Source organism: Mus caroli, chromosome 8, assembly GCF_900094665.2.
Source record: "Mus caroli chromosome 8, CAROLI_EIJ_v1.1, whole genome shotgun sequence".
Taxonomy (NCBI): Eukaryota; Metazoa; Chordata; class Mammalia; order Rodentia; family Muridae; genus Mus; species Mus caroli.
Genome location: NC_034577.1, coordinates 43,884,577 through 43,904,153, shown reverse-complemented (window position 1 = coordinate 43,904,153; position 19,577 = coordinate 43,884,577). Strand labels below are relative to the sequence as shown.

Below are 19,577 nucleotides of genomic sequence, written 5' to 3'. Positions count from 1 at the left end.
AGCACAGAGGCAGAAATCATTAAATTAGAACCCTCTCTCTTCCCACTGGATCACAAACGAAGAGCATTTTCTCACCTCACAGATTTGAGTCTTAATCTTGTGATTGTTCCGTGAGTAGATTCACAGAACCAGACCAGAGCCATACCCACTTTGACCTAAGAGAAGCATTTATTTCTTCTTGCCACATGGATTCTGTATTTCATGTCCAAGAAAAGTTGTGGGCCAGAGCACCAACTTTTTGATGAGATCAAACAGATCAGATTTCTGCAGATTCTCTCTCAGAATGGAGTGACTCTCTAATTCAGTGCCTCTCAAACTTTACTGTGTCCATGGCTCATGCAGAAAACATATACAGTTGTGTTTACAAAATGTGGGAGAAGTGTCTGATATTTGCATTTATAACAGGCTTGCAAATGATAGCCAATGTGCTTCTTTTTAGAGAAGAGTTTTATTTTTAAGGTGTGAGAGTCTGACTTTACTGCCTTTGTGTCAGTTGGTAGTCCATGTCCCCTGAAGTTGCCCCATGGAACAGCCTGCCCCAGTTCTTTCTCAGCTTTCTTTATAGCTCAGCATCTTGAGTGTACACTACTTAACCAGAACTGATTTTCACATACAACCCCAGCTTGCTCTGTTCAGTAGGGTAACATGGCATCTTTCTAATGATTGGAGATGGAATATTTACTGCATGGAAATCAGCAAATGCTCCTCATTTAACTTAGAGGGGAGATGGAGTCCTTACTTATCCTATAATGAATATTTCTTCTAATTAACTAAGAATTCAAGAAACTTTCCCAGTACACTTAATTTCTGCACCATGGTGTTAATTTTCATTTGCAAGATAAAAATCTCCAAGTTGTCTAGTGGAATGTATATTCTAAAGCACCTGAAGTCTATCCTAAGGGGTGTGCTGTCACTCTGGAATATAACCTGGGTTATTTACACTCATAATGTAAGTAAGCACATAGTGAACCATTAGGAATGAAGCAGAATTCTGGACCTCAACTAGAGTCGGACCCAGTGTACTCATGTATCATTTATTTTTACACTATACAGTGAGGGCATTTGCCACATTCAACTTATTATCCCAAAGATGGATACAGTGGTCATACTGGCAGAACATAGAATTTCAACAAGAAAAGACGTATCAAGCTAAACAAGAAATTTAAAAAGATATATAGGATTTCAACTCATTTAGCATGTTGAGATATGTTATGTGACCCGGCTCGAGCTTTAGTGTTGGCTTATGGTTTGGCAATCTGCCAAGTTGCACAGAGTTTAGCATAAAATGAATACATGGTGTTTAGCTATGCAAAGAGAGAAGAGAAGAAAGCAAAAGCAAAGGGAGATGATCACTAGGAAAAGAGATGGGATGAAGATTTGCTGAATCTAACTTAAAACTAAATGGGATCATAGTTGACACCAAGGAACTAGGAGACACTACAGCCAAGGAACTTAGGGACACTACATCCAAGGATCTGGGGACACTGCAGTGAACTGGGGAACACTGTAGCCAAGGAACTGGGGGACACTGCAGCCAAGAAATGGGGGACACTGCAGTCAAAGACCTAGGAGCACTGCAGCCATGAACATGGGGGTCACTGCAGCTAAGGAACTAGGGACACTGCAGCCAAGGAACTGGGAGACACTGCAGTCTAGGAACTGAGAAATACTGCAATCCCAGATAGAGAGCAAAACTACAAAAATCCACTGAATGGTGTAGAAATGGGTTTGGAGTGGAGTAGTGAACTTTAACGAATGTTTCTTTAACCCTTATCCTCTAACTCCTTGAATAAATGTTCTTATGTGCAGTAAAAGTACTCCAAGACAGACAACGGGACCATAGAGATGAAAATGAAGACCACTGTTAATTAATAATTAAGTACTGTACTCTGAAATTTGACTGCGCATTTGAGATATGTGTGAGTAAAAAAATAGCAAGACTAATAAATTTACATGGTGTTACACTAAATCTCTTCTGAAAAAAAGGACCTGACTCTATTATTATAATTAGTTCCTTATTATTCACCTTATCCAAAAGGCTAAATAACATTCAGTTTGCATACTATTAATAGAAGATTGAGTAGGATTTTGAAATCCTATTTTGAGTTAACTAAGTCATCTCAGTGTATATTTGGAATTCTATCCATAATAATAATTCATAAAGCTCTTTGCAAGTTTCAATAGGGAAAATATATAAACATCATGCAAAAATCCCCTAAGCACCCACATATATATTGAACATTATAGTGTTGGGAATTGCTGTTGTTTGGTTTTTCTTTCACATGCATCTAGGAACACATACAGTTTCCTCACCTAACCTACAGCATCTTAACATGTAAAATAGAGGCATCTCTACTAAAAGATCATTATGAATCTAAAATATTCCAACATAGCTTTTAGTATATATATATATATATATATATATATATATATATATATATATACACTTCTACAGCCAGTGCAACACTACTCTGAGGTTATCCACAAAGCTGATGCTGTAACCTCTAACTCCACTTTCCACCATCTCTGGGTCATATAGAATGTCAACCCTTGTAGTATAGAAATGTCAACCCTTGTAGTATAGGAATGACAGGAAGAACAATCATGACAGCTTGGAATCTGCATCAACTATCTCCCTGAAAATAAAGAGATAGGAGATATAATGATTAGTTGTCTATTCATAGACTTTTTCAAAAAAGAAGTTCACTTTATGCTGAAAAAAACAGACATGTCAAACTGAAGTTCACATCCTCAGTTCTCAGTGTCTGAAACAGAAATTTACTTTGACAATGAAGCTAAAATCTTGTATTCCCATTGCTATTATAAATTAATGAAAGATGCCAATAAAATACTACTATATGATTTGGATCATTCATTTTCAATGAGAGAAGGGAATTTTGCCTCATTAGGGGTATTTTAAAACAGTGGTGACATTTTTGGGTTTCACCTATGGGTGGGAAGGTGGTACTGGTACGTGGTAGCTGCTTGTCCTAGTGTGGTTAAAGCACTATAGAGCATAAGATATAGTCCTGCTATGAAGATTTATCATTTTCAAAATATCAATAATGTCAATGCTGAGAGACCCTGAATTAGCAATGTTTCCCAAAAGTCACCTTTCCCAAAGTGACACTTCACAGGACAGAACTCTTGTTAATTCTGCATCCCAGGAAGGGCACTGCTATAAGATTCAGTGTTAAAGTGAGAAGGAGATGAATGAAGTGACATCTGAAAACTCCTTTCTGTGTTGCCAATTGTGTTTTGCCCTGAGGTTCACAATAACATGGCAGAAAAGGAAAGAGACTAGAATCCAATGTGATGGTTTAGAAAAACAAACGCAGAAAGCAGTACTCTATCCAACGCTCAGCCATTGAATCGGGGAAATAGAATTTTTCTTAGGATGGGGAGTCAAGTTTCTGCATTTAGAAAAACACATGCAAGTATAATTCACAAAAACGTGTTCAAAAACAACTGACTTCAAAACGATTTGGCCCTGATACAATTACAGGATCAATAAATATCTAGAGGAGAAGGAGAGGTACCAAGATCTTCTCTAATTAAGGTCCTTACAGAAGTTTTAAGAATAAGAATTGAAAAGTAGGGATCCTGTGACCTAATTATTTAGTAATCTAAAACAATTTGTATTTGCAAGATGCATATTAACTCAGTAGCTCTGGGGGCTGTGTTTTAAGTAGATCAAGAATTAAAAGGGAAAAAGAATCAAACATACAAACAAAACAAAAACCAACCAACCAAAAAAAAAAAAAACCATTATACTTTATTTAAGAAAATTCATGGAATTCAGGACTTTAAATCTCTATATCAGTCTGTAATATTGCAAAAATCTGATAAGAAACCTGATTATGAAATCAAAACAAAACAAAACAAAAGCAAAACAAACAAAAAAAAACCTTTGGGAGCTATTATTTTAAAGTAGGCAATTTTAATAATTTCCAACTTTATCCCTTGGTCTTTGTGATGGCTTACATATACTCGACCCAAGGAGGGGCACCACTAGAAGGTGTGGCCCTGTTGGAGTAGGTGTGGCCTTGTTAGAGTCGTCTTGTCACTGTGGGTGTGGGCTTAAATACCCTAAACCTAGCTGCCTGGAAGCCAGTATTCTGCTAGCAACCTTCAGATGAAGATGTAGAACTCTTAGCTCCCTGCATCATGCCTCCTGGATGCTGCCATGTTCCTGCCTTGGTGATAATGGACTGAGCCTCTGAACCTGTAAGCCAGCCCCAATAAAATGTTGTCCTTATAAGAGTTGCCTTGGTCATGGTGTCTGTTCACAGCAGCAAAACCCTAACTAAGACAGTCCTATAAATAAAGTAGTAAACCCATCAGAATATTGCTTGAAAATTTAAAAAGAAGTCAAATGTTGGGATTAAATTAAGGACCAAAGTATTGGTTTTTGTCCATGTTGCCACTTATGCCACTTAACCACTTTCAAGGGACATTGGAGAATGGCCCAAGTTCACACCTAGAGTTTGAGGTCATGGAGGGGTAAAGATCTTCCACACCACCCAGAACACAGTGTAGTTGGAAGACTATATGTTATTCTCATAGCATCCTTATGTTTGCTTTTTACATCTGATAAATGGAAACGGTGCTAAAACAAACAGTGCAGTGCACTTGCTGAGAGCATGGACCCTTCAACACATGAGCACATTTTCTTTATCCTGCAAGTCTTACTTTTCAGTGTTTATAGACTCCAGCTTATTCACTTTTTCCAAGAACACTAATAACTAACAATGTATGTATTATAAAATCAACATAAAATGAGTGGGAGAGAAACTCAGATGGTCCAATCGCCTAATAATTACCCTGTTTGTAACCAAGGCAACAGTGGCTTTTTTTTTAACATTTAATCTTATAACACAGAAGAGAAAAAGAATCTTTTCATCCTTAGGCAGACATTAAAATGCATACATTTTAGTTATACAAATACTTAGTCACCTGTATTACCTGAATTCCATCAAAAAAATAGCACTGAAAACCTTATAAAAATGCAACCACTATTGTTAAACTATAGACATATTAAATAAAATTTAAAGCAAGAGGAAATTATATTCATGATATATTTACTTTCAGAAAAGCCATTTGAGGATTACTTAAAACGGAGGACAGATTAAAAGACCAAAGAGAGCCATGTGCTGCCACGGTGGCTTCGATGTATTCTCTTGTAGAAGATGATGCTTGGGGAACAGTGGTTCTCCTGACTCAAGTGTGCAGCAGAATCATCTAGGGAGCTTTCACCAAATATTCCTCAATCAAGATTCCTTTCTCGATTCTGATTTGACTGGTGTGTGGTAGACCCTAGGCGAGTGGTATTTTCGAAAAACCCTCCAGGTGATTGTAAAGTAAGGCTGGGATTGAAAGATAGTCATGTACAGAAACTGTAGAGCAAGCATATATATACTGCAGTATCCTGAAGCACGTAATGGAATGTAAGCATTTGCTTTATTAATGATCTTCTGCCAGCCATTCAGGCCAAATGATAATGGGGGAGGGGCTCTGCTTTAGTAGATAAATCCCAGCTTGGAAAGCACCATCATTAGTTAGATCCTCAACGTTTCCTATTTTCCTGAGAAACAGGCAAGAAAGAGAGAGAGTATGAGTGACCCTTGAGTTTGAGTGACTAGAAATTCATGGGTTAAAACCACAGCTACCTTTACCTGTGGGTCAATGTTTTGGTAGGGGGTAAACAACATTAAGGAAGGATTTACAAATAAAGTTTGTTGAAGGAAGTGGTTTATGTCCTCCTTCTCCTGAATGTCATCTAGGTGCAGTTTAAACCATTTTAAACCCCTTTCCAATGAGCAATGTCTTAGTGGCAGGATTTCTGGTCCCACTGTAAAATGCAGTCCCAGTTGAAACAGATGTACAATGGACAATCTTTGCTGCTCTCATTAATAATAAACTATATTTGACAAAAAAAGTTCAGCAGACAAAACATAGCAAAGCTCTAAGAATTTTTTAGAAGATCTACAATTTATATAACCTCAAAAGCATCCTGGACACACATAGACACACACAGAGTTTGTGTTTATGCATACATATCCCTATGTACATACACTGATTTATAAATCTATTATTTATATTACAAACATATTGGTTTATTCTTTATTAGCAAATTGTTTATTTTTACTACTCTAATGAGAATAATTATTTTTGGTCTAAAGAGAATAATATAGATGCAAAGAGCTCAACTTTAGAAGTGTCAGTGGTGTTCGCGTGACAGGTAATGAGGCAATTTGGCAGAACATCAGAAACTAATTGAGCTCAGCTCACATCAATGAGGCTTGTTCAGCTGAGGCTGTGCTTCCTAAAAAGAACAGCAGAATTAAATGAGACAATGTGACATGTACAATTTTAATTGGAAGCTCTAATTTAAAATATTTAAAAGCATGTTTAAAATAATTTGTGAATCCATACAGATGCTTCCTTCCCCAACTAATTAAGAATATTCACTGGGTCATATAATGTCTGAATGTCAAAAATATGAATTATTGAAGTCCCTGCACATATAAGTATACTCACACCTTTAGGCAAGATCACATTTAGTTTAACACAGAGAAATGGGAAAGGAACACCTCTCAAGACAGCAGAGTGGTAGGTGATTTTTAACATGATAATTTTTAAACAATTAAAATACCACTCTTTAGAACATTAGTGTTTTTAAAGATAAAACTATATTTTTAGTACCTTTGGAAATGTACTAAAATCTGGAAAGTCAGCCAGATACACTAAGAATGTAAATTGGTTGGGAAATCGCTATTCTGATATGTTTGTGATGTTATTCTTTATTTGTATAATTTGTTTTTTTTTTAATCTTTGTTGTAAGATGTATTTTAAGACAGCACATGTCCAACCCTAAAATTCTGAGGTTCTAACATTGTTTAAACTGTGGATTCGATAGGAATGCCTGTGATGATTGATAAGTAAATAGTTATTGATTCTAATGCTCAACTATTCATTATTAGGCAATAGATCACTCATAGGATGGAATCTTCTAAAATCTGATAACCTGCCACCTAAAGCCTACATGTGTAATTTGTATATATTAATGACTTAGAATGACACAAGAAATTCATTAAGCTTTAAGGACATATCTAAAAGCTACTCCAGTTGCTTTATGTGATCCTTTAGGCATAATATTACAAATTGAAAGGTTTAGTCACATTTTAATGCATCAGTAAATAATATATGCAATGGATTATTAGAATATAAGGTATTTTACCATTGTTTTGTTATTTCCCTTTTTGTTAAAAAAGGAGGTATACAACTCTTAACAAATGGAAGAGTCACTCTCAGAAAGCAGAAAAAAGGAAGTTTATTCAAAAGGAGAAATGCTTAATGTGATAAATGGAAAAGATCCAGAGTAGGTAATATGTAAGGTGCCATCTAAGAAGCAGAAATATAACAAATGAGAAAAGATTGCAGAACAAGGCAAGGACCCGAAGCCACTCAATTCTAATTGGGGTCTAGAAAACTGAGTTAAGGAGAATAGAACATACTGGAAGAAAAATAGGACCTAATAACTAGAAAATAGGGCATTTTAAATGAAACATTTATCTCAAAGCTTGTATCTCTTGCTCTAGAAACACAACAATTTCTTATGTTATTTTGTACTTGTTACCCAGAGCTTTTATTTTATCTTGTATATTTACAGAGAAATGGAAAACCTTAGGAAAGTACCTCACAAAATAAAACAGAACAGAAAACAAAACAAAAATAAATAAATAAATAAAACAGGCTTATAACTATAATCAGTAAGTATGCTTGCAGAAAAATCTGAAAATTCTTAAGATTGCTATTTGTGTATGTCTGTGTGTGCACAGGTAGGGTGCATCTATTTGCACTGTAAATGTGTATATGATATGCCTATTTCGATGGAAAATAACTAAAACTATCCAAAAATTCCAAAAGTAGGTTTACTGATTTTGTTCTTTGAACGTCTGTCCTGGCTCTATATTTAACAAAAATCTCTCTCTGTAACTCAGTCATTATTCTTAAGATAGATGGAGAGACTATTGTTAGGTGCAAACCCTCTAGCTCTTTGCATGAATGAATATGGAAACTAGCTATTTTGTATCTTCATGAAATGCCCCCTAATGCTGCTTCCCTGTCAAGATGTTAGACTGTTTCTGCAGGTGACATGAAGATTAGGCAGCATCCTTCGCTGCATGACTTAAAAGATAACCCCATATTTATAATTAGGTGAGAGTCACATAATTTTGGAGACAAATTGTTTGAAACTTAGGAACAAACGAAGGTAAAGGTGTACACATTTACATTTACCGTTCTAATCAGAGTTCAAGTGTTTCCCAAATCGTCTGAATTTGATCAAGGATGTATTATGACTGTGAAACAGGTATATTTCAGCCTGTTGTAAAAATAAGCATAATGCGAGCTCCTCACTAAGGAGCTTCTAGTGTTCTCCACTCATCCTTTACAAGTCCTTGTTATTATATATACACCAGTGATTGCTATTACATATACAAGTGATTGTTAGTATATATACCAGTGATTGTTATTATATATCCCTTAAAACAATTTATCCATCAATGGTATGCCTTGCACCAAGCAGGGAGAAGATAAATAGATACAAATTGTAGACCATAAGCATATTGTTGTGAATTCTAACAGGAAATCCAAATCATTAAGCATATCAATATATAATTAATTACTCCACACATTCTTAGTAACTATTGTCTAACGCTGCTGATAATAACTGTTCACATATGTCTTTGCAGACTTCCTATTGAAGAAATGTTTATTTCTTACTTTTTAAAAAGCATCTCTATAGGTAAAACAATTAGCTCTTTGGGTTTTGTGTACCAAAGTGGTCCAAGGTAGTGAAGTAAAATGGGTTACAATGTTACTTTCTTTGGAGTTTTTGGCTATAAATTTGCAATATAACTTATCTGTGAAATGTGCTTTAAATATAGATAGATATAACTATTTGCTAGGTTTAAAGGTATGGAAGTTGAGTGAACAAAAAAAGTCATAGTTGTTTCTTGCTTTTTTTTTCTTTGTGTAATTCTATTTTCACAAGCTTACAAACTTTAAAGGTATCACACTAACTAGGGTATCAGTGGAATTTCCTTCAAATAATTATATTTCTATAAGTATCATGTTTCACATTTCCTATAAAATTATAGAGAAAAGTATTTTAATACATATAAGTGCTCTTAAAAGTGAAGTTTCCTGTGGCTGAATATTTCAAGTCTCTGCAGCTCCTAAAAACACATTTTACTTTCTTCCTTATGAATGATATTGCCAATTAAATCATACACTCCATGGCATTGCTTTCATTGTTTTCCTAATAATGCTCACATAGTTAATTGATTATTCACAAGCTTATTAATATATTCACAGCAAATTAGATACTAAAGAGAAAACAGATGATCAAAAACCTTCTATTTGGATGTTAACTAACATGCAGAGTAAAGGGTTTCATTATTGCAGTTTTAAAAGTACTCCATTCTAAATTACACATTTGTGTTTTCCTATCAATTTAAATTAAGAATATGATGATGTGTTTTGATATGCTGCAATTTTAAAAACTCTTCCAAATACACACGTTTCCTCAGTTTTACAATTTATAGTAGCAAATTTCAAATTTTAAGACAAATGTACAATTTTCAATGAGCCATTAAACCTATGATAGACTTTAGCCAAAACTTTCTTTGTAACCAGAAGCAAACAAGAATAGCTATACCAATTATACATAGAGTACACTGCTTAAGACTGATTTGATTTAGAAATATAATTAAGGCATTTTAAGTTTTATCAGTCTTATTTTTGTTGTAAGTTCTGAAAACCTTTTGATTCCATGCTTCCAATTCATAACAATACATAAATGGAGCTCTAGTTTGGAAAACACTAACTTTTTTGGCCAAGTCAACTTGTGTTAGAGGCTATAACATGCATCCAGTGAAAGATGATTTGTGTCAGTTGAAGCTGTAGCCTGGGGCTATACTTGGTTTGTTATTGCTTTAATCTGGTTTTTGTAGTCTTGTAGTGTATCTTTGAAAGGCTAAAAACACATCTAGATCATTAAGAATGTCTAGGAATAACAAGAATGAATTCCCAGAGTATTCATTTTGATAAATATTTGAAAATAGGTTGAAATCTTTCTGTAGAATTAATATTATCTACTATGATGTAAAGGTAAAGATTAGTACAGTGGAATAGAAACTTTTGTCATCAAGCCATTGAGAATTTAAGCTAAGATATGCATTTAGAAGGTCAGCTACAAAGGCTAAATTTTACATCAAAGCCATTGAGAAGCAAAAAGGAAAACAAAAACCAAAAACCAAAACAAAACACTAGTTGAACAGACCTTATCAATAATAAAACTACTTTAAACAATGCTTTAACCTGCACAGAATTATTAAAATGTTCATAGAAAATACACTCACATAAAAATTAAGACAAATTATAGGTATTAGATCACAGTATTTGAATATAAAGCAATTATTCGACAATATGATCTTATAAAAGAAGGTCAATATTATTAAAATACACTTTAAGTTTTCTGGTTTTGCCAATAGAAGGAAATAAAAGCTTATTTCATTGTCATATAACATTCATTGAAGATATATTTCATCAATTTAGACTAATCTTTTTGAGTAAAAATGGTCTAACTCTTAATTTATGTTACAGTTTATGTTCAATTTTTTATTAAATTGTTTTAAATTTTATTTTATGAAAATCAGTCATACTAGAAGGAGAGAGCCTGTAATTGGAATGTAAAGAGAATAAATAAATAAATAAATGGAAAAATTATACTAGATATTTAGATTCTATAACACTTTGTTTTATTACTCATGCCTAAAAAAGAAATGTTAATTTGATATAACTCATCAAAATTTCCTTAAAATTAATTTACACATATATTTAATTGTATTATTTTATTATATTAATAATAATTTTAGATAAAATATTCTGTGTTATTAAGGAAATTGAACATTAGCTATATAAGTTAGAAATAAAATGTGTTATTTATCAGTATTAAAGTTTACAGAAAAAATGATTGAGTCTAATACAATTAATATTTCGAATAGTATTAATCCAAAATTATGAACTGATGGTATTTAATGTCATATGAATATAGGAATTGTGGTTCTGAAGATATATTGTGATTATAAGCCTAATATAAAAAATTAAGCTAACAATAATATTTTATATGCATCAAATCAAAGAACATACTAATAACTTAAGCTCACAATGAATCTTTCATATATGAAAATAAATATCTCCCTTCTAGTTTAGGAACTAAAGAAAATTTATTTAGAGCTCTTATTAATATTTTCAAACATTTTCTTATAAAATATTCAACATCTGCATGTAATTTACTAGGAATTCTGAACAGTACTACCTATATTATAAGTGATTTGGCACTAGTTATTTAAAAAAAATAAAAATAAACTCAGATAGAAAAGATGGTTCTGCTTATAAAAGCATTTGTCCTGCAAGCCTGATGATCTGTGTTGGAATGATGAACCCAAGGTAAAAGATGAAAAGGACAAAGGGAACTCTTGAACCTTGTCATATGCCCTTCATGTGCACATGCCTGTCTCACATACATCATGCATCACCAACACCACACACAGAGAGAGAGAGAGAGAGAGAGAGAGAGAGAGAGAGAAATGAATTTAAAGAAAAAAAAACTTTTCTTTTCTCAAAAATTCTAGCATAGCTTATACTCTTTCAAAAATAATAGCACCTATAAAATAATATTCTAATTTATTTCTGCATATTCAAAGTACTAATTATTACATGAATATTCTTAAGAAGCTAAAAGAAAAAATATTTTTATTTGAAAACTAACACATGGTATATTTTTGTTTTATTGCTATATTTAGTAGAGAGAGTGAACTGTATATTCAGTTAGATTAAGGAGGAAAAATCTTTGCAGTAATAAATATGCTCATGAAGAATAAGTTGACAGAACAATCTTGTGTATCACAGCCTACACAATTTCAGCTAACTTTTTCTCATTTCCCCTATTATCATGATGAATAAAATCTTTAAAAGCCTACCTATCCAGCTCCTCCTCGTGAAGGGTTCATTGCCTATTTGGCATCCCGTTATTCCCTACTGTACCCTTAGCAAGGATTCTATGAGGTACTCTAACCTGAGGGGAGACACCTGGTGGGTTTAATTAGATTGCATCTGGCAATAATTAGAAGCAAAAGATAAAGGTAGTAGCAGCTGCAGTCACCCAGGTAAGTTCAATTTTTGTATGAGTCAGACCAGAAGGAAAACTTCCTGACCTTGAAAGGCCATGGAGACACCATAGATAGGCTCTGAGGGCAGAGGGCAGAAGAAAGAAGGAAGGAAGGAAGGAAGGAAGGAAGGAAGGAAGGAAGGAAGGAAGGAAGGAAGGAAGGAAGGAAGGAAGGAAATAATAAAGACCTTCAAACCATAACTTTTCCACCCCAGTTAGGTTTCTGCAGTATGAGGCAAGTACTCCCCTATTCATAGGGTGCATATTGTCTTGGATACATGGTGTTTTATTTAATGATAGTTTGCATGAGGAAAGTGAGCATTTAGTTTCAAAACCTGTGCCTGAATTGTTGTCTTCAGCCCCGCAGAATTTCCTAATTTAACTAATTCAGCCCGGCCAAAATAGAAACTTAACAATGTCTAATTCACCTGAGAGCTCATTACTGTTAGTCTTGGCAGGTGTGAGTCACTGTCCTGTGGCAGCCCAGGTGGACACAGGACAGAACCATATGCAAACAACCTTTAATGACAGGGCACATGTGGAGTATATATTCTGTAAAGACACATTTGCATGAAGAGCATCACAGCAAAGTTCAATGTGAAGTGCAGAGATTTATGTATGATTTTGCTTCTTAAACAGACCGCTGTCTTTATATCTTGAATAATTATAAAGTGCCCTAAATTGTTCTTTGCATCATCTCTGATAACTGTTAATTTGTATTTAGATGCACAATTGGTCCAATCAAATGAAACTGTTGATATGCACATTGTATCGTAGAACAATTGAAATGAGGCTAATGTAAGTGAAAAACTGAACTTGGGGGATTATCTAATTTGAAACAACTAGATTTTAGGCAGCATCATGTGTCCACAATTATCATAACAGCAAGGAATTTAAAATTATAAAGTAGGGTCTAAGTCAAATACCTTTGAAGCCAACTCAGAAGAGAGGTAGGACTATTTTCTATTTCATATCTGTATATTCTCTTATGTATTTGCATTCTCAGCTCCTTGAAAACAGGAAGAGGGCTTTTTTGTTTCATTTTTCATTCAATACATATTTTCTATGTTGAAATTAAACAGCTGAATTTAAAAAAAAAAAGAGTGTATCAAGAACAAAATGCATTTGCTGAAGATAATGAATGTGGGGAGAAGACAATGAGGAAATAGAGTAATTCAAAGCAATAAGGATAAAGGTGTGCCAGGCCAGAGATTTATTCAGAATTGTTTCATTATCAGAAAGATAACCCACATCCACCCTATATCCTTGAAGTACAAGTAAAGAGGAAAATCGCCAGATAGGAGGTTTGAGTTTGGGATCCATGTTGACCACAGCAACAAACCATAGTTTGTGCTGGGTAATTCAGAGCATAGTACTTCCAGTCATCACAATGTTTTCCTGGGGCAGGGGCAGAGGCAGAGTCAGCACACACCTATAAAAACTGACATTCTACTCTAGCTTTGGAAATTTAGCCCAAGTCTAAGCCAACAAAGATCAATCTTTGATGGAGAAAAAGGGTACCATAGCTTGCATAATGAGGCTGTAGCCATGGAAGTGGTAATAGTAGTGATCTCACTAGATGCAAAGCTAAGGACCCTGCTTTATTGTGTTTTAAGAAAATTAATAAAGAAAACAAAACCCTGCTCTATGCATCTTTTATGACCTGTCAGTTATTGTGCTTAATGGTATTTAAGAATTTTTTTCTTATCATAATCACACAGGCACATGCACAAGCACATTACACAACAGGGAGAGAAAGAGAGAGAGGGAGGCACAGAGGGCAGGAGAGAGACAGAGAGAAAGAGAGGCAGAGACAGAGAGACAGAGATAACAGTGGTATTCATGAGTTTGAAATAATCTGATCTAGAAATGAGCACCTATGTTCACACAGTCATTTACCAGCCTCTTCTGGTTCTCAGAAGCCTAGGACACAACTCAGATCCCAAAGAGTTGAGCAAAGCCACAACACACGTTTCATTGCACGTGACGAGGAAGCAATAATTGTCAAGCTATCATTTCTTCAATAAATACTTGGATATAGAATTCATGCTCTATCTTTTTATTTGATCCTGTCAATCTCCTTGGGGAATGCTTCATTTAAAATCACAGCTTTGGCATGTCCACAGACTATACATGGATTGCGCATGCATGCATAAATTTAAGCTTGTCAAATAACTCTAATGATCTGTTATCATGCCTCAAACTTTGTTGGAAAAAAAAAGCTTTGATCTTCTTTATTTCTAAATATAGAAAGCACATCAACATGAAGATTGATGTATTTCATGAAAGATAGTAGGAATGAGGTTTGAATTAGGGCTGCCTTTCCTTCTCTGAATGCTTTTGTAAATACCATGCACACTCATCAACTCAGAAAAGTGAGGGGTACCTGGCCATTGCAGAATAAGAACATTGAGTTTAAACTGTTGGCAAAACTCACTACTCAATTATATGGTGGCACCAAATCCAGATTCTTTTCTTCTCTTTTTTTTCCATTTTTTATGGCCAGAAAAGTTTTGGGGTTCAAAAGTAGCTATTATGACTATTCCCAAAAAGAATAGAAAATTATTTTGATCGTCTGTTGCAGTTACACGACTATTTGCTTGCTGAAGTTGATGTTCAAAGCGATGGGCAATAAAGCCAAGATGTAGATTAGTGGTCTAGACATGCTGCCAAATGGTTGTGTAGTGATATCTCCAGGAGGTAGAGTCTCAAGTACTTTAATCATCTAAGATCTTTCTAGAATATAAAACACTGAATTTGGAAAATAAATATTATTGCTAATGTTGACATGGAGAGGAGTCTTTCATCTTCCACAACAGTTAATTTGAAAATGAATGTTGATACATCTCCTAAATTGAAAAAAAATTATCTGGATATTTTGTTCACTAAAAATATATATTTTATTTACATATGTAAAAAATGTAGACTTCCAACTTATTTTACTTTTGCTACAATGAAGATGGACTCTAAGACCTATCATGTGCTACATAAGTGCTCAACAAATGAACTTTATCCCTGGCCTCATTTTTACATTTATTGAGTCAAAACCTCACTACAGAATGGCCTTGAAGATACTGTGAAGAGCCAGCAGGTGATAACTGCATGTCTCTTGATTCTACATTCAAAGCAATAAATATTAAAGGATTATTTCACCATGTACATCTTATTTACACTCTTTGACATGTTTCATGCAAGTTTTAAACTTATTTGTTTAGTATTCAGTTATTTTATTGAAAATAAACTTAGGGGGAAATGATAACTCTTTGACTTATTTCTTCTTTTGGTAATAATAATTCGAACAATTCTCTCACCCAATTAAGATTTGAATACAAAAATACACTGTAAGCAAATACATTATGTTAGAGAGCTGAGATCTTTGTGCATCATCTTGATTTTAATGCTCTTTAATTTCTGCTTAGGAAGCAGTATGATTTCTGCAGCAGTGTGATTTCTGCAGTGTGGATTCTTGACTTGTAATGTGCCTGGCCATGGAGATTAATTTTGAATTCTATAGGAGGTAAAAGAATGCTGATCCTCTTTATGAAACTCATTATTACTATTATTTCATTAACACACTTTAACTGTATTATAGCAGTTATATTTGTAAATACTTTACTGAGTGATTTTTCTCTAAGTCAGAGAAACTAACTCATAAGAAGCTCTAGAATAAAGAATGTCAGATTATAAAAATCAAACAGAATCCAAAAGTTATTATATTGAGTGATTATCTTCAAAGTTCCCATTGCTAGATCTTGTCTTTTACATCAGAAGTTCCAAAGGCACTTATCCATAGGGACTGAAGGTCTGAGATCCAGAAATTTATTATAAGCAAGAGATTAAGAAAAATCTCCCATTAATGAGGGTCAACTGACTGCTTGCTAAAGAAAAAGAAAAAAGCCTACACATGGAGCAGGGTCAATGAGCTATTTGTGGTATTCTGCAAGGGAACAACTTATGCCAAGATCAAGTTATGGAACTGGAACCAAAATCAAGCAAAGCACCTGAGGTTACTTGCTTCCTTTACTTGCTTTTGGTTCTAATGCAGATGGACAATACTCTAGTATCCAACACTTTTAACATTTTCTGATAGGCTGCCAGAGACGCTCTACTTTGGGACTAAGCAAAAAGCCTCCGTTAGACTGTCTTATGGGTCTGCACAGTGGGAATTGAACCCAGAGCATAGTACATATTAGGCACACTCTCTTCCCCTTGAATAATATCCTTAGACCTTCATATTTTAATTTAAAATTGGGTTTTAACAAATCCAAATTAAAACAAAAAGTTGTCTGTGTGGTATGTACTCCTCCTTTGACACGTTAGGCTGAAACTCCACTACTGCTCCATTCAAGTGTTATATTAATTTAGAAGACAATTGTGATTAAGTGCCACTTCACTCCCCATAACAGAACCTACGTTGTTGCAGATAAAAAGTGCAAACAAATTATTGGCTTTAATGACGTAGTCGATATAATTTTCTCAGCGGCCAATATGTAAGATAGAGAAGCATGCATTTCCTGCCCACAAGAAACCCACTGTCTGGTAGGGGAGAACGATATATAAATATAAGAGCGCCATGCAAGTTACATGAGTTACAACAGATTTAAGAGCCCAGTGCTAAGAGAATATAGAAAGGCAATTACCTCTGCCTGGAGAAGTAGATTAGCTTCCCAGGGGGAGTGACTTTTGCAATAAGGCTTGAAGGTATGATGTGATAATATCAGACTCAGCAAATTTTGAAATGTGATATTAGCTCCTTGTTGAGGTGCGCTCAGGAGGAGATGAGGTAGGAAGATCAGAATGGAGGGAGTACTGCCCTTCAACTTTTGATACATCCATGTATAGGTTGTATACATCCATCCACAGGTCTTCTTTTACAAATGGATATCACCCAGAAATACCACTAACCCTAGATTTTCAGGAATTTCATTGCAACTAGAAAAGGGGGTCCAGATGTTGTGAATAAACACATTTCAAAACACTGATGGCAGATCTTAAAACATATATCAGGCATACATTCTGATAATGGTGGGAATAACAGTGAAAGTGTAAAATATGGGCTCATGAAACATTGAAATACGCAATTTAAAGCCATGAGAGGTCACAGCAAACAAAATAGCATTTACATGAAAAGGAGTTTACTACACAAAGGTATAGCATAAAATTCCTTTTTAGGTAAAATATAGCAGATGATACACACACACACACACACACACCATAGTAAAGAACTTTTAAATATGTCTTATTACAATGGTAATTATATAGGAACATTACAGAGCAAAATTTTATTTTTATCAGGACAAAACAGGGAGCTGTCATTAAAGAGTGTCAGCAGTAAAGATGTTTGGTGAACAGTGTCATATTTTCATGGCAGTCTCATAAAACAGACGTGGATGATTATCTAGGAGCTAGGGAAGTGGCTCAGCAGTCAAAATCATATGCTTCTAATACAGAGGATATGGGTTCAATTTTTATCTCTCACTTCTGTATTCCAGGCTCCAGAATATCTGAAGAATCATCTTTTCTATATAGCTGCATAGAAATACAATCTGGACTTTGTTTCTTTGCAAATATCAAGAGATTATGAGTATTGCAACCTCATAGATATGAATTATATTTAGAGTGAAAATAACTTGTACAAAGTAGAAATTGGAGAAAAGAATAACTTCTGAAAGTCTGGGTTATTTTTTTATTTTCTATTTTTGGAAAAAAAGAAGACGTGTCCATGAAATATAAGCTTCTAGAAACAAACAAAAAAATTCATATGAAACAATTTTCTTTACCAACATTTTAAATGTTTTTATTTCTCTGCATCATGAAATTTATTCTTGCGCATTTGATATATCTTAGATTCAAGTAAATATGAGACAGTATTTTCAGGACTGTAATCCAATGTTTATTTATCAGGGAATTAGATTCAATTAACATAAAAGACATGGGAAATGCATCAGTTGGATTTTCTTCTAGGTTGTATACAGTGTAAATTCATTACGAGTTTAGATGCAGCCCTACTATGCATACATAGAAGACTAAAGTCTGAACAAGCACTGCAGCTACCTTATCTTGCTCACATCATTTTAGTCATTACCTAGGCTAGCAATGTTTATTTAGATGTGAAAAGACATAGAGATCAAGTCAGAACTCCAATATATTGAAAGCAGTAAAACCAGAATTGTCAAAGTCACAAATCATTTCTTGAAGGTCTAAACACAACTCCTACATAGTCTGTTTATTATGTTTTTCTTTACAGACTATAAATATACTTTTCTTATCTTAACAACCATAGATTACTTTCACAAACTGATGTATTCATCTAAATAAATGTTCTTAAATTAAGAAGTTAATTTATCTGAAATAAGCACTTGTCAGTTACTGCCCATCACTCCATCTGCCAACATGTTTCTGAATCCTAATATTCTCATCCAATGCATTAATTGTCTTGGTGCTTAGAGACACTTAGCGGTTATATTTATCCTCTCTATCTCTTTCCTTTTGACAAAAATTATTGTTACTTCCTAGATCCCAGTAATTGTGGCAGCCGCAAATGACAACAAAACACAATTCATATGTTCTTGTTTCTGTTCTCTGAACATTATACTTACTTAGTAAGTCACCCTTTAAAAGGCTTACTCAACCCAATAGACTTATTGCTGTACATGTATCTGATTAAGTTGCTATCTAAAAAATAGATCTCAGTTTGAAATGCATCCACTATATTTGTGTTGCTCTTCAAATATTACTTGAATGGGAATTTGACCCAGAATTAGAGGTTATCATCAGTGTCACATCAAGAGCAAAGGAAGCTAAAGATAGATCACTTTTCAAGATTATTTTGTTACACAAAGGAGGTGTACATAATTCCACAGCATTGCAGATGGCTGCAAAATCTAGATTTCAGATTAATTGCTTATAATATGTGCAAAATTTCTCAACACTTCAATAAACCCGTGTAAAAAAGAAAGTGTGCATCTAGGGGAAAAAATGTAACACTAGAGTGACCTTATTTTCCTATCAAAATCACCCAAATAGTTCCTTTTCATTGAATCTGTCTAAGAAACTCCTATTTAAAATACAAGTAAAAATATTTGTCACCAGTGGGAGGAATATCTACATGTGTCTTGAATACATTTTTCTGTTGACAGCCAGACTCTCTCAATGATGGCAAGTTAGTTCTCCATTTGGTGTCTACCCTTAGTAGATAACTCATGAGTAGAAATACTCTGAAGAAGTGGTTTCATCCATAAACTAGTTCAAGGGAAGGATGCCTAAGTTATAACTACTCTAGAGTTTTAATTAACAGATGCCTGAAACTCAAAATATCCAGGTTTGAACTCCTTTTCTT

General features: G+C 34.2%; 1 long non-coding RNA gene across 1 annotated transcript in view; it reads right to left on the bottom strand.

Annotated features, from left to right (window-relative positions):
* Positions 1-12,106, bottom strand: part of LOC110300807 — a 45,591-nt gene extending 33,485 nt beyond the window's left edge. Inside the window, exon 1 of the long non-coding RNA XR_002378636.1 lies at positions 12,051-12,106. This is a non-coding gene — a long non-coding RNA (uncharacterized LOC110300807). The remainder of the gene's footprint in view (positions 1-12,050) is intronic.
* Between the last annotated feature and the right edge of the window lie 7,471 nt (positions 12,107-19,577).